This window comes from Ornithodoros turicata, chromosome 3 (genome assembly GCF_037126465.1).
Source record: "Ornithodoros turicata isolate Travis chromosome 3, ASM3712646v1, whole genome shotgun sequence".
Lineage (NCBI taxonomy): Eukaryota > Metazoa > Arthropoda > Arachnida > Ixodida > Argasidae > Ornithodoros > Ornithodoros turicata.
In genome coordinates, this window is record NC_088203.1 from 1,158,090 (window position 1) to 1,172,535 (window position 14,446).

General features: G+C 44.5%; 1 long non-coding RNA gene across 4 annotated transcripts in view; it reads left to right on the forward strand.

Annotated features, from left to right (window-relative positions):
* Window positions 1-1,276: 1,276 nt before the first annotated feature.
* LOC135389799 (uncharacterized) overlaps window positions 1,277-14,446 on the forward strand; it is a 209,658-nt gene continuing 196,488 nt past the window's right edge. The window contains exon 1 of one of the 4 annotated variants that reach the window (XR_010421588.1): window positions 1,277-1,466. This is a non-coding gene — a long non-coding RNA (uncharacterized LOC135389799). The remainder of the gene's footprint in view (window positions 1,467-14,446) is intronic. The other 3 variants (XR_010421590.1, XR_010421589.1, XR_010421587.1) reach the window with 3 other exon arrangements.

Here is a 14,446-nt window from a genome sequence, read left to right on the forward strand (position 1 = left end):
GTAGTAACACACGCATAACCCAAAACGTGGTCTCGGCGAAGCGATTGTTTGGACAGTGCAATTGCTGAAATGCTTTCATTTCTTCAACGGTAGCTGTAAAGTATATCCAAGCTTGCCAGTTATATTTTGGGATAACTAACTACAACTGCAGCTCAACCACTATTTTCTCAAGTTAGCCGTAATTTGTTTACTCTTGTCATGTACCTCACCCATGACCGGACGAGACTTGAAATTTCACGGAAGTTAGGGAAGGAGCTATACTTCAACATTCTTAATATTACGCCTTTGTTGGAGTGTCAGAGAGACGACTATCTATGGCTTGGCTACAGGCTTTTGTTTTTCACACACGGCAGTTTGCTTGTTATGAGACCATTGTTGCACATGAATGATGCATTATCATCCCGCATGACCAACAGTTACGCCGGTCGAGACGCAGTAAAGTCGAACCGAAGGAGCTTTTATTTATTTATTTTTTCGTCTGTCAGGTTGAGAGAAATTTTGGTTTGGTTACGTGTAATGATTTCATTTTCTCGCGCTATTCCTTCTCAATGGCACAGGTTACTGTCTCAAGACATGTGGAAAATGGGACTGCTTCGGAGTGGTTGAAAAACGTCAGACAACTTGTCATTTTCTTTCTATCATATAATCCGAGTGTATTTCTTCGTGACAACACTGTCTGACCATTGCAACGCAGCCAGCTGCCTAACCACACTATGATTCGTTTTATTTGACTTGAATGAAAGAAGAAACAACTACCACATGAAAGACGATGAAAAAAGAAAGAAAGAAACGTATCTACGTAGTGCACTGTCAACGAGCGTGCATTTTCATTCGCTTCCATGACCACATTTCCAATAATCACAAAGGAAGAAAAATCAAGGAACATTGAATTGCATTTGCACAAACACATTCACTTCAACCTTGTCCAGTACAGCATTGTAGACGAGGAAGAAGACTAGCGTCAGCAGGCGTTTGTTTTGTTTCTCTGCGTGTTCGTCGAAGCTCAGGCTTCACTTTTAATCGATTTCGTCCACCAGGTTTCCTGTATCTATGCCGTTTTATCAGTAGTGTATTTGTTGTTGTTCTTGTTGTTGTTCAGTAGCAAACTATGGGCGCTGCGTGCGATTTGAATTCAAATAATCGAAACAGAAAAAAAGAACGACACGTATCACGCCATAGCCATCCACATTAATCAGTTTAGAAAGTAGAGCACCAAAAACTCGTTTGTTCCAACATAATCTTCATCGGACGCGTTGCGGACGACAGTTATTTCGTGGCAGATGATAAGCGTCAACAATTCTCGTCATCCCGTCGCTCCCCGGAGCTACACTTTTCAACGTGGCACGCGTTCGAGCGAATCGTTATCAAAGGAAGGTACGATAGGAAAATTGAGCCCGGCACACACAGACGCCGTTTCATAGCCTGCAGCTATTGCACGGGGGAGGCTGCAAAACCGCCCGTCTGAGGTGAGGGTTGCTTTATTGGCTTACTACTGTTTCTTCTATGGATTTTTACACCGTATTTGTGGCGGTATACTGTTATGCCAACCACGGAATGAGTTCCGCTGGAGAGGAGCCTGCGTTTGCTGTGAATTCTAGCATGCAGTGAAACGCTGTATTATGTTTGCGGCCATCGTGCGCAGATCAGTGAGTTGGTCTACTTGGTTCTCATTCATACAAAGAAAGAATAACAAATGTTGATTACAGTAAGAGCGAGCGTATCTTGATTGCAAGACTTTTTTTTAACGAATACGCTGGCGCCAGTCCTTCAGCTCCGCACGGGTTATGGATAACGTCTTCCTTTTTAGTTAGAATCCACTAAAACATGCAGCGTATGGACCAAGAAATAGTGTGCAGCCAAATGGAGGGAGCGTGTTACAATAGTTAGCGGAAGCGCAGCACGTGCGTCATTTGCATCTCCTTACTTTGATTTTACAACGGGAGAAAAGCTGATTAGATTAGACTACGCATATTTAATTACCGATGGTGCGCGTCATAAGTTTCAGCACTGCGACATTACATGTACTGTAACACTTCACATTTCAGTCTCCCATTTTATTGTCCACCATGTCGCCTTCAGCGAGGCTGCTGCTTCCAGCGATTTTGTCGCTAAATTTAGCGAGTTTTGTCTGCGCTTAGCGACTTTTCTGTTTCTTTTTTTTACGTATAGTACTGGGACTAGCGACTTTTTTAGCGACCTTGCACAGCGTATTGGGGGGGGGGGGTATGTTTAATGATGATGAAAAAACAAAAATTGATAAGGTTAGCCATGATGTGGGCTTGCTTGTAGGCTCGCTTGTATTGGATTAGCTCGTCATTAGTGAGTTTTAGTATCACGTACGTTGTCTACTTTCTGTCTGGTTCTGCGCAATGCGCAAAGCTCTGCTTGTGTTTTGCGCATGCGCAGAACTACCTATTCTATCCCTTACGTACGCAAAGGCGACAGCGTACGTGATACTGCTTCCTAGCGGTTGAGGGTTGAAGCACGTGCGGCACAAATCACACTTCCATGCAACGCCCGAGCTGAGTGGCCCCCGACTATGAGCGTTGGCTGGTGGCAAGATATGAAACCGGTCGGACAAACCATTATCTGTTTGTAGGAGAGAGAGCTTGCACACAAGGGGCTACCGATTCGTGTTTCGCTCCCGTCCATGTGTACAGCCTCCCCTACAAAAAGAGATAATGGTTTGTCCGACCGGTGGTTTCGTATCTCGCCACCAGGTGCGATAATTCTGTCGGAGGCCGCAGCTCGCGCGTTGCATGGAAGCGTGAATTGAATTAGGGCAATTGAAGAAAAAGGCATCAGCAGTGGGATTCGAACCAACACCCTCTGATGCCATCAATGATGCAGACCAATGGTCACAGATGCTACCTTGTGTTGTGTTTGTCCTATGTTTAATTGCCTAGTCCGCTACAACGTTACGTAAGTGTGGTTTCTGCTGTAGACGATTGGAAACGAGTGAAAATTGACAAATTTCGTAGATATAAGATTTACGAAATGATCGCTACAACCGTCGACAATACTACTACGCGCCCCAAGTGGCAACACTGGCTTAGATTGACGTCCCACTTATCTTAACCGGTTACTTTCTGTTGTTGTTTTCCATCACATAAATCATGGTTCTTGTGAATTCGCCTCATTATACTGTACCCTACCGCAATTCTGTCTAATGCAGAGTTAAACAGAGAAATCAAAAATGTGAAACTTGTGCCCTGAGCGTAGTAGTCCACGTTACTACTAATTATAGTAGTCTTCGTAGACGAAAATCAATCAACGGATCAGCTATCAGTAACACATTACTCATGCACGTTACTATTTGAATTTATTTGATTCTGCAATTACAATGCAATGCCAGTTATTTTAACCAGCATCATAATTACGACAAGCTGCGTGTCATGCACTTAAAATGAGATAACAAATGCAAAATGCGTTAACAGGTGACTGCATTCTGTAAAACGGTGCTTGCAGTGACGAAAGCTAAACCATTGCCTCCTGCGGTGCACTCATTAGTTGGAGCTATATATAGGCGACGATAATGTTGGCACAATTACGCATCTATTCTAGGTTTATCGGCTTGTACCGACCTTCTAACTCGAATTTAGGTAATCAAGATCAAATAAAAAGAGCGCGTTGGTGAACATGATGATTAATGCAGGGAGACACGGACAAAACGGCAGACACAACCAAGCGTTCGTCATCTCTGTCGTGTCTCCATCCGTTCGTCATCATATCCTTCAGTTTCTCTACTTGAGAAAGCGGCAATAATGTTCACACAAAATCCTTTTTGAATGCAAGATTATAATGACGTTTCCATACCCCCCACCATCTATGACAACTATGACGTCAGTTCTGTTTCTGCGGTTTCATAACGTGACCGCAACAGCCCATATAGCTGGGGCAACAAGCTGTGACCGTAATCCGCTCTGGGTACACCTAATGATTTTTCCATTAAGGCACGCCAGTCAGCTTGAGAGGGTGTTCATGCATAAGAACCCCTCTCGTGTCGTGCCAGGAAACCGTACACTTGCATCGAGTGCCTTCCGAGCTGCGGCCTTTGGTTATCTCGTTGTTCTTTATATGCGGCGTTGTTGCACCGCGACACAGCTATGGCTATCAACGACGTACAGATAGACGAAGGTGTCCTGTGCTGAATGGAAAGTCCAGGAAACACTGGACACCGCATGATTGGAAACCCGCCATGTCCCAGCCTTCCGAGGTTACCATCAACGACCATCCTGCAATACAGCTTGGGGCATTATCGCATTAGAATGTTGCGCACAAAGAACTTGAATCCGCTTCACTCATTTCTATGACAGCCCCAGTTGCTCCGCGGCGCTAAGACGGAATGCGCCTTTGGTTCGGTACACCGTGGGTTGCGTAATATTTCATCTCTTCCGCATCCGCAGCACTCGCAGTACAGCCGTCCCTGGCCGTGACAACAGCGCTTTCTAATAAACTCTCCTTCCTGGCGACATGTTGCCCACCGCGTCTGTGCTTCTGTGTGTGACAAATTTTGCGGCGTTATTAAACAATTTCCCCGTTTTTGTGTCGCGGCGTTGGTTTCCACCTCGTCGCGTCCGTAGCTGACAGTTCTTTGTCAGATGGGGGGAGGAAGGAACGGGACTATGGAGATGTTGGACGTGATTTGTGCGCGCCTCAGATTCTCTCTTTTGTGGGATTACCTAATCGGATTATCTCGCGCGACGTGGGTTGTGCTCTTGGTGCGGAAAAGTTGATATAGACGCTTTTTTTTTTTTGTTGGTAATGATAATTCAGGGTCTTACGTCACGAGCCAGCATCCTCTGTCCTGTGGCCTCCACTGGTTGAACCAACTTTCTTTTTCCTCGTTTTAACTTAGCCACAGGACGTGTGCGCGAAAAAATGAGACCTTCGCGCTATCGCGAATGAAATAAAAATTCCACTTTGGACGCTCCATTATGCGTATGTGTGTACCTACATCGATCGCGGGTACAAATACACGATTGTACGTGAAAAGCAACCAAGCATCGTACCAATGGCTTTAGAATAAACGGCATCGTCGAATACTTCCCGCTTCGTGTCCGTTGGTCTCCAATATGCAAATTAGAGACGTCAGTCGGTATGACCAGCTGCTTGAAGGCGATGTTGCTCAGTTGTGTATACATGATGTCTGTTGCTCAGCTGCGTTTCTCTGACTCAGGGTACGTTCCTCATTTGAAAGACTAGATTACTCTCGTAGTTCTTTGTGCCACGTTGACGAGAGATATTTATAAGAACTGCAGGGTGCCCAACGCTTTGGTACTGCGCAAAGCATTGTTCTGGGTTCTGACTATGCGGACCACTTCTTTCTCGGGGGGTCTCAGAGGCAAACTATTAGGCAACGTTCGATTATGCTGAACAGTTTCGTGTACCCAGGGGGCTCGAACCCTAACGAAATCGTAGCTTTGGTAGTCCATTCGGTAGACAAAAAAAAAAAAAAGAAATAAAAGAGAGAGAGAGCAAATAGAGTTCCGCCAAAGTTTATACGAACCGGAGCTCTTTATCTTGACTTCGTCCGCGACTCCGGCTTCCATAGAAACAAAGCACCTCAGAGGCGGACCTTCCGCATAAATTTTTCGTAAAAATCGAGAAACGGAACTGGCTAAGTAAAGACTGTGCAGGTAAAAAAAGCACCAGCAGTAGCACTCGAGCCGATAAAGCCACAAGAAAGAAGTGGAACGACAGCTTATACCGCCACTCACTTATAGGCTGGCCTTGTGAAACGCCTAAAGGGAACTGTTTCACCCTTCGATATCCCACGCGGCTGAATCCCTCCGTGATTTAAAGCTCGTTTAATTTCGCGAGTCCCTCGGAATTCGGGGCAAATTTTTATGATGTTGTTCCACACCGTTCGGGTAGTAAAAAAAAGAAAAAAAGAAAAACACGTATAACACGTAATAGAAGGTATTAAAACTAAAAGACAAGCGTACAAGAGCGGTGAGATATTGTCACGATCATTTATCTTTTAATTGCAACCCTGCAATTTACGCCGACTATAAGGCGCTCCTATCTCGCTGTTTTATTTCTTTTTCGAGAGGCGTGGAACAAGCTCACGTGAGAAGCGTTTTTGTTCCGAGCGATCCCCTAAAAATAAATAAAAATATATATCTACAAACGAGAAAACAGCAACAGTATGAAAAGGGGCAGGAATCGATAGCCAAAAGATGGCACAATAAATCTTGTTGCTTTGGAAGAAGGGTGTACCTATACGAACATTTTGTTACCAGGAACTTTTCAAAAGCGGTCCTTTGATCGGAATGAAAGACAAATTAGCCCTCACCACCTCCCGGTGTTTCTTCGATGCGTGCCCGCGAGAAATATAAGAGCAGCGCACTTAGCGAACATTTAATATACATCATAGTGAAGCTTAAGATTTAAAGGGGACGGTCTAGAATATGACAAATCACAAGATTTTCGGCTGCGACTAAACATTGACGACGAAAAAAAAAAAAAAAACTTGTCCTTTCATCGAGAGGGAGTGATAGCAACGACGACTGCTAGCCACTGATGAACAAGTACTGATGTTGGCACCAAGAGCCTGCAGCGTTGCTTTTGGTAGGTTGGGTTCTAGTTGGGCTCAGCGAAACTAAATATTTTCACGTATCTCTTTGAAAATGGAAAGCGTTGATGAAGTCACGATATAAGCCGGCCTCGAAAATACCTGAAGTCCGTCGTCCAATGTACCAATCGGACGACGTAAGGATTAGAAAGAGTCTTTGCAGTGCGTGGCGGAACGACCTCTGCCACGACCCTTTCCCTCTTCTTTACTGTTTCTGAAAAGAAAAAGCAAACTAAAGAAAGGTGGTATCAGAGGTGGCGGCTGAAGCCCCGGGGTATCGACGCCGCCATCTTTGCTGCCTCCCATGGTCGTCTGCTTTCTTTCCGCCTAGCAGACGACGTGACCTGACTCCGCGATGGCCGGTTATCGACTGTTCTCCCTCGCCGTTACTGCTTCTTCCACGGGCTCGAGACCTTTGCGTTGCTCCCGGGGCTCTGATGTGTACGTAGGCACGCTAGTTATGCTCTCAGTATACGCTCCTTTGTACCCCTTTTTATTTATTTATGCATTTACGTTAACGACACCTGACAATGTGGACTACATAAGGAGGGGCTCAAAAGGTGCGCTACCAATTACTACATCGAACCCAAGGCGAAAAAAGAATCAAATAAATGAACGAAAAGGCAAAGTCCAATTGCTCGTTGTAATCATATCAGTAAGAAAAGAAAAGAAAAAAAAAATACAGGAAAACTCAGTGTCAACATTAGCAGTCCCTCCTCATATATCGGCACAATATAGATACCTCCGCATAAGATATCGCCTTTACTTGGCCCATATCCTACGAGGACATATAAGTTTACAACACGCTTATTAATCCACACGTATAGATGCATGCACGACTTGAAAGTTCACTAAGACAGTTCACAAGCACTTTCTTCGACACAGACTCATTCGCCGACGGTGTATATCTTCACTATTGAGTCTGAGCTCAGTCTCGTCCGAGGCGGTCCACGACGAGACATCTTGCAATGTTTGCATTTCATTTTTGTTCCATTCCCCGGCTTCTGCCTATATATTCAGTGTTTCCTTCCACTTATATCTGGAGGCAGGACTGTATTCTGACCGGTGTAAGAAATTTTCTTTGGGTACAGGGCCAAAACACACCTGCCTAACGCCCACTCTGCACCAGTATTTAAAAAAATTTAAATTTTATTTTATTTTAAAAAAGTCAACCGGAGGGGACTTTATTTTTTCAACCGCCTGGGCATATGCATAGTGGAGTTTCTACGAAAGTGGTGGAAGCGTTCTCTTTTCCCACAGCTAATGAACACGCGACAAGTCCTTCTGTAGTCGTGTGTATAGTCGTAAACACTCAAGTATTGCTCCAGTTTGAAGTTTTTCTGCAGGAAAAATGCCTATTTACTACTGAATGTATCTGTGTGCACATTTACTGCCCGTCGTTGGTTCAGTTGGTGTCGAGACTGTAGGTTCGAATCTGGCTGAGGACGCCGACAAGTTTCCTTCTCCGCGAGGCATCATAAAATTTGAGAACTCTTATGATTGTGTAGTTGTCTTGAGACATAAACACACCCGTGCTCTTGTAGACTTCCGATTGAGCTAGGATAGCTGTGGTTTGACGCAGCGTAGGTCGGATATATTGCCTTATCGCGTGTCAGCAGCACATGTACACCGCTTATCTAAGGATCTCCCATAATCCTCGTTCGACAGATGTCTTCCGAAAGCCAACTTAAAGCGACTTCTGTTGCAACAGTTGGAAGAACTGGCCTTGCAGGTGGAGTGGGTTTGATTGACACAAAGATAAGGTACTCCGACGTTACGTTTTGCAAACATGGCAATTAGAGAACATCCTGGTCGGAGTTGTTTTCGGTGTTGTTTGGGCTCATTGTAGTTCGCCAAGTAAAGACGCCTTCTCAGTCTCATATTTTTTCTTGCAAAGATGTACAAGTGAGATAAACATCCCTCCCCGCGTAAGACTGGATTTGGTCCCAAATTATTCCAAATCTAACTGGAACTCCTGTAGTGTAGGTAGGCTTATTGCGAATGCATATCAGCTGCTGGTTGTATAGCCTCCCTATTTCAGCGCGCACGAGCTTTATACAACAACAGCAACAATCCACAATCGGGTGTTGATGGTGTTTGATCGCAGGAATTGCAGTCCCGTACAGGTCGGTTATTACGTGAGTGAGATGGAATCGAAGGATATCTAAATAGAAAAGTTGCAGTTAAACCAATTCAGCCGCAAAGTCACCAAAAAGTTGATTGCCTAGCGTCGTTCCATTGCCGAGCGGTGTACCGTATATTGTTGGGGTGGAGGGCGTCCCTTTCCGACTTGATAGGAGCTGAGGACCTCGGTGTGGAAGGATATCTATTCCTATTTCCCATTTTGGATATAGACAAGAGCGCAACAAAGCATTTTAAGTGACGTCAGCGTTGGTAGCCAAGCATTTGCTGACGTCGCAGGGATGCGAGATAGGGGCAATCGAGAACCGTTTCTTCCAATTACTACTGGCATAAACAACCTCCCGGAACTCTGAGAGGATTCGTCCTTTATGAGCGAAAGAAACCACTTTCCTTCTTTTTCTCAATAACGCTGGAGCGCGTTTAGATGAAGGTAACACAAGTCAACTCAACTGAATAAGTCGATTTTATGTCTGCATGTAAACCGGTCTATGTCGACTTAAAGCGCAAGTCGACACAGTAAAGAGAAGAGAGAGAGTGGGCAAATCCAGACGACAAATGTGGACTCCACAAGTGGACAAGTGGACATGTGGACTCAAGTCCGGCATGTAAACCGCGTCAGTCGACTTATTCCCATGCATACGTCACTGTCGCCTCAGAATCAGAATAGAATAGGCGAATGACGGAGGCAGAAGACGCCCAGAAGAATACATGTGACGGCTGTAAGGAAAGAAGGGCTTGCCGAACCAATCGGCGACGGAAGAAGAAGAAGAATACCTGAGTCACAGACTCCTATATGGCCTCCTATGGCTGAGTTTATGAAAAGAATGGCGTGCCCAAAGGCTGCAAAAGTAGTTGAGAAGTAAAATAATTTACGCGATGACAAGGTTGTGTGTAACGTTTCTAAATTTCGTGGTTACAATTCAGAGGTGAGTGTGGCGCCTCTGCCGACTGAATTCTACAGATATTCATGGCATCTTAGTCGATAGTCATGTAAACGATCAGTCCATATATCACTCCATCTAAACGACCGGTCCAATCATTGCGGGATATCGTTTGAGGAGGAGACTAATCGGAGGCCTCTCCCCATTGTCGCGCTTCTTGAGAAAGAGGGGGAAAGCGTTCCTTTTATTGGTGTGTAAAGGTAACGGCATCTTTCATTCCAGAAGGAGAGCTACTTTAGAGCTCATAAGGAGCCGGTCGCGCTGGAATGCCGATGTAATCGGCAAGTCTCAGAAAATGCTCCATCGCATTTCTCCAGTTTTGTACCCGTTACCGAAATATGGTATCGTTACGGACACTCAGTAATTGAGTAAAAGTAGCGAAATACCGATATCGATACTCCCTTTTTAAGGTACCGGAGTGCCGTTACCGTTACTACAAAAAACGTAACGTGATGCTATCCCCGATACCCGTTGCTGAAGATACGAACAAGTTCCATGAAATCTGCAACATCGAAGTCTCGCTTACGTGATCATTCAATATGCATAACGGCGAACTGGGAGAAGACAATTTTGCAACAAAAAAGCTGAATATTTATTATACCGCTAAGACCTCTCTGACTGACGTTTAGTGGTAGATGGAGCTCAATGTTTTCGTCTTTACGTCCGCGCTAGTTGGATCAGTCACAATGAATAAAGGTAAGACATATAGGACCGCTGAAGAAAGATTGGGGGCACTACAAAAGTATCGGTATCGGTAACGATACGGAGGTCGCGTTACAATAAACTTATAACGGAAATACTTTTCCGATACCGATTTAACGAAGTATCGCGTTCCGCATTTCGATACCGAAAAAAGTATCAATTACGGTAACGGCGTTACGTACAACACTGCATTTTTTCGAGTAAATTACGCGTATATTAAACGGTGTACCCATTTGCCTCGACACAGTCGGTTGGCAGTGACTCCGTACAGGTGTTACAAAAAGCGAAACACCTGCTCGGCAAAGTGGTTAACAAATACGGTACAAAGTAGCGTGTTATCTATTAAATGTCGTTCTTCACGCGTAGCTGCTAATGTGGCTTCACCTTTCATCCTTTTTGTGCCGTTTAGATTACAGTCGGCGGAACGTGAGCCGAATCTTAAATAAGAGACGTTTAAAAGGACGTTATTTTTCTGCATGGACGCTGTACTTCCAAATTCCTGCGAGCCAAGACTGAAGAAAACGCCTCATACTACATTTAGGGATGTCTTTTTTCGATCTAAATTTCCAAGTCGAATCGGTAAAACAAAACACGATTTTGTCCGACTATGCGCCTACAATACGCACTCAAAAATAAAAGGAACGCGTGTGTTCCGTTCTTCAATTGATTGCTTGTAGTAGTCTCGTGTAATGGGGTAGGGTACTGCTCTCAAGCGGTGAATCACCCCAGGCCATAGTCATGATTTAGTTGTTGTTGTTGTTGTTGTTGTAAGTAGGGGCGAAATATCTACGAAGATGAAGCGACGTACGCCGTAGTCTCACAGCACGCCATATTGAAGAGTCCCTCGCGAAGGAAGCGGTCCATATCGCGCAGTCCCAATATGTAACGTGATTGTAATTGAATGTATTTGCTGAAATAAAAGTAATAAAAAAGGGACTACGGTTTTGTCGCATAAGTCAGATGTGCAGTCGAAGTAGCTGCCCGGCCTGATACTTCTTTTCCGGCATCTATACCTACGGGAGTTTGGACGGTCTATATACCAGGAGGACCCGAGATGACACTGCGAAAAGCACAGTTCCAGAATGTCAACCAGCGGGAAGGGAGCCCACACCAAAGTGAATTGGACTTCCTTTGAGGAAGGTCGCTGGTTTCCCGACCGAAAACAGCCACGTGTTTGCGAGATCCAGGTTTAATTTGGACGCTCTGAGGCAGTTCTATAGTTGTAAACAACGACAGTATACGTGTGGATATATATGTGCCCAAGTGAAAACAGTCCCAGATTGCCTCTGATCGCTAAGATATGACTCACTGTGCTCGCAACATTCCGGGAACCGTACGAAACAATGCCCAGTGAAACTTTGCATATACGACATCTCGATTGCATTACTGCATCTTGTGGGATGCGGTCGAACACAATCCTGCGTTGTTGTCTGCGCCACAATCTCTCCTACGTTTCTTCTGCAGGGAAGCAAAGTTTGCATAAGGCTCCCGTCTCGCTTCAATTGTGCTAATGAAAGCGTCGATCGATATTCTCTCTCTGTGTTGGAAGCGGCGCCCTTTGGCAGCTCGCCGACAGAAAGTCCCTTTCTTGGCCCTTTCGAGACCCGAACGCGAAATTTCTACGCCTATATACAAAATCTTCTATACGTGCACAGAACGGATCGCGTTGAATCGGAAATAATCGTAGAACGGGTTGTACCGTTTCTATATCGCGTTCGACGCAGTTCTGTTAACGAAATAGTAATAGACCCCTCTATCGTTTCCCCCAATCAATATACGAGTTTTTGTCTTTGAAATATAATTTCTACGGTAAGGATAAATGACATTCTGCAATATTTCAACGCCTGTTTTCGTGTGCTAAGTGTGTGGATCTCGGTGTCAGCATTCGATCGAAATCTTTCTTTCTTTGAAATGTGTTATATATTTTTATCGATATCACGATAACCTGTGGCACTATTCGATCAACTTACCAACTGAGGTGTGCAGCTCTTTCCAGGTGCCGAGAAGTGATCATGTTGTTTTCTTTTTTATTGTTATTATTATTATTATTCCGTGTTAGCACCGTGAAGCAATTTTCAAAAAGGTTTCGGTTATAACGCGAAGAAGATGCGTCCAGATTTGTCCGTCTTTCGACAAGGAAGTGACTCTCAGGAATGTTCGCTTCGGAGTCAAGGTGGACGCGGGAAAGCAAAATGTGCTTCATAGAATATAGGGAAATCAAAATGCAACGCATTTAGTGAAAATTCGGACTAGTCTCTTCTGCCGTCGTTGCTCACGAACGTGAGGCCAACTTGGACGTTTACAACGCGGCGGGGGGAAAAAATAATAATAATAACGTCTCAAGTTGGCGATTTTACAACTTTCCAAGAATACGGTTAGTTCTGTTTTTTTTTTCGTGATGTCCAGTTATTGGTCACAGTGAGCCAGAATTTGGTCCACCGTTTCTAAAGATCGGAGTGTATATATCGTGGTACATTGACAGCCACCGTGACCGTAGAGCAGAAAAGCAGTGATGCGTGTGGACTTTGTGAGAGACCGCCCTGCAGAGAGGCGGTCTCGATCCATTGCGCATGCGCCCACCAGGTTCAACACACACACAGGGACGTGCGTGCTATGTTATGCAAATTGTTTTTTTAAAAAAATGCTTCCCCCTCGACGAAGGATGTCCTTTGAGTTTTCTGCCATTGCACACGTTTTGTTTGTTTCTTTTCTTTTCTTTTTTTAGCCTTTGTGTCATTTTCAGACTTCCTGTGGCGGGTTAACTAACGACTTTGTCGTGCCACGTTCAGATCTCCCTTTCCGTTGGGCACTGACCGTTCATTGGCTGGCTCATTGGCCGTTACGAGCATATCTGGCAACTCAACCCAACGCCGTTTTATTTCATTTCATAGGCTTCGCTGTCTCTTTCTTTCCTTTTATTAATAGTATATTTTAAATGGAATGATTATTTTAAAGGTCCTCTTGTGTGGGCTACAGCTGGATCCGATCGCGTAAACCCATAGCGTGAACCGAAGGTTTGTCGTGCTGTGCCTTCGCTTCAACGTTATGAGTTTATGTAATGATTATTATTTTGCGAGATACGCGGTTATAAAGACTAGTGTTGGGTTTTAATACGACACGTGTCAGAATTCTTGCGGGTTCGAACCGTATCGCAATATCTGGAGGAAAGTCGGACACGAGTCTGCTTGAGGTGAGTAGTCAGCGGTAACGATATCGGTAAAACAGGAACGACAAGGAAGTTTCCAGATTACCAAGTTATTTCAGCGTCAGTGTGGAACACCGCACCACGGTTATTTAATGAAACTGTATCCGATACAACCGAAATAAGTTTGCGCAGACAAAATATGCGTTATAATAATGGATCAGGTGAGGTTTATATATTCCTTTGAGTACTTGCTCTTTTCTCACAACAACAACATATATATTCTGATGATGAAGTGGGGGGTTAGAAGTGGAACGCTACCCCATATAGGAGGTCTAATATGAGTGGTGACAATGATGAGTGGTGAGGATGAGTGATGAATAGTTGTACTTTTCACATCGATATTCTTGGTCATCGTCACTTTGTATATTTGTCATTGTTCTGTAGGGTGCACACTTGTACTATCAATGTTTGTCATGGGACTAACATCCCCGTTTCTTTCTTTCTTTTTCAAATGAATCAATCAGACGATGAAACAAGCTCGGTCTGTCTTAGACGGGCCCATGGAGTGTTCGATTGACACGGTTTCCAGATATTTTCCTCCGATCATCGGACGGTTGCGAGGAGATTTTGCCATGCTCATTCTCACTTTCCATAAATGAACAGTGGCATACTTTTAAAAGCTTCGACCGCTGTATGTGGGGGTGGGAAACATTTCACCGTGTGTCCGCCAGGTGGCCGATGTTATCATTCCGAGGTGCAGCATGTCTCCACGCAAATATAAACTGACTCACATTCCGTGTAAATAGACTCCCAATTATTATTTCTGGCACGTATAAAGTCAATCAAAATCAAATGTAAATTATGTACGGCGGCGATGGAAGTACGAGTCTTGAAATTTGAGTCCCTTCTTTATGAAGACCATTTGTTACGTAAGAGTAT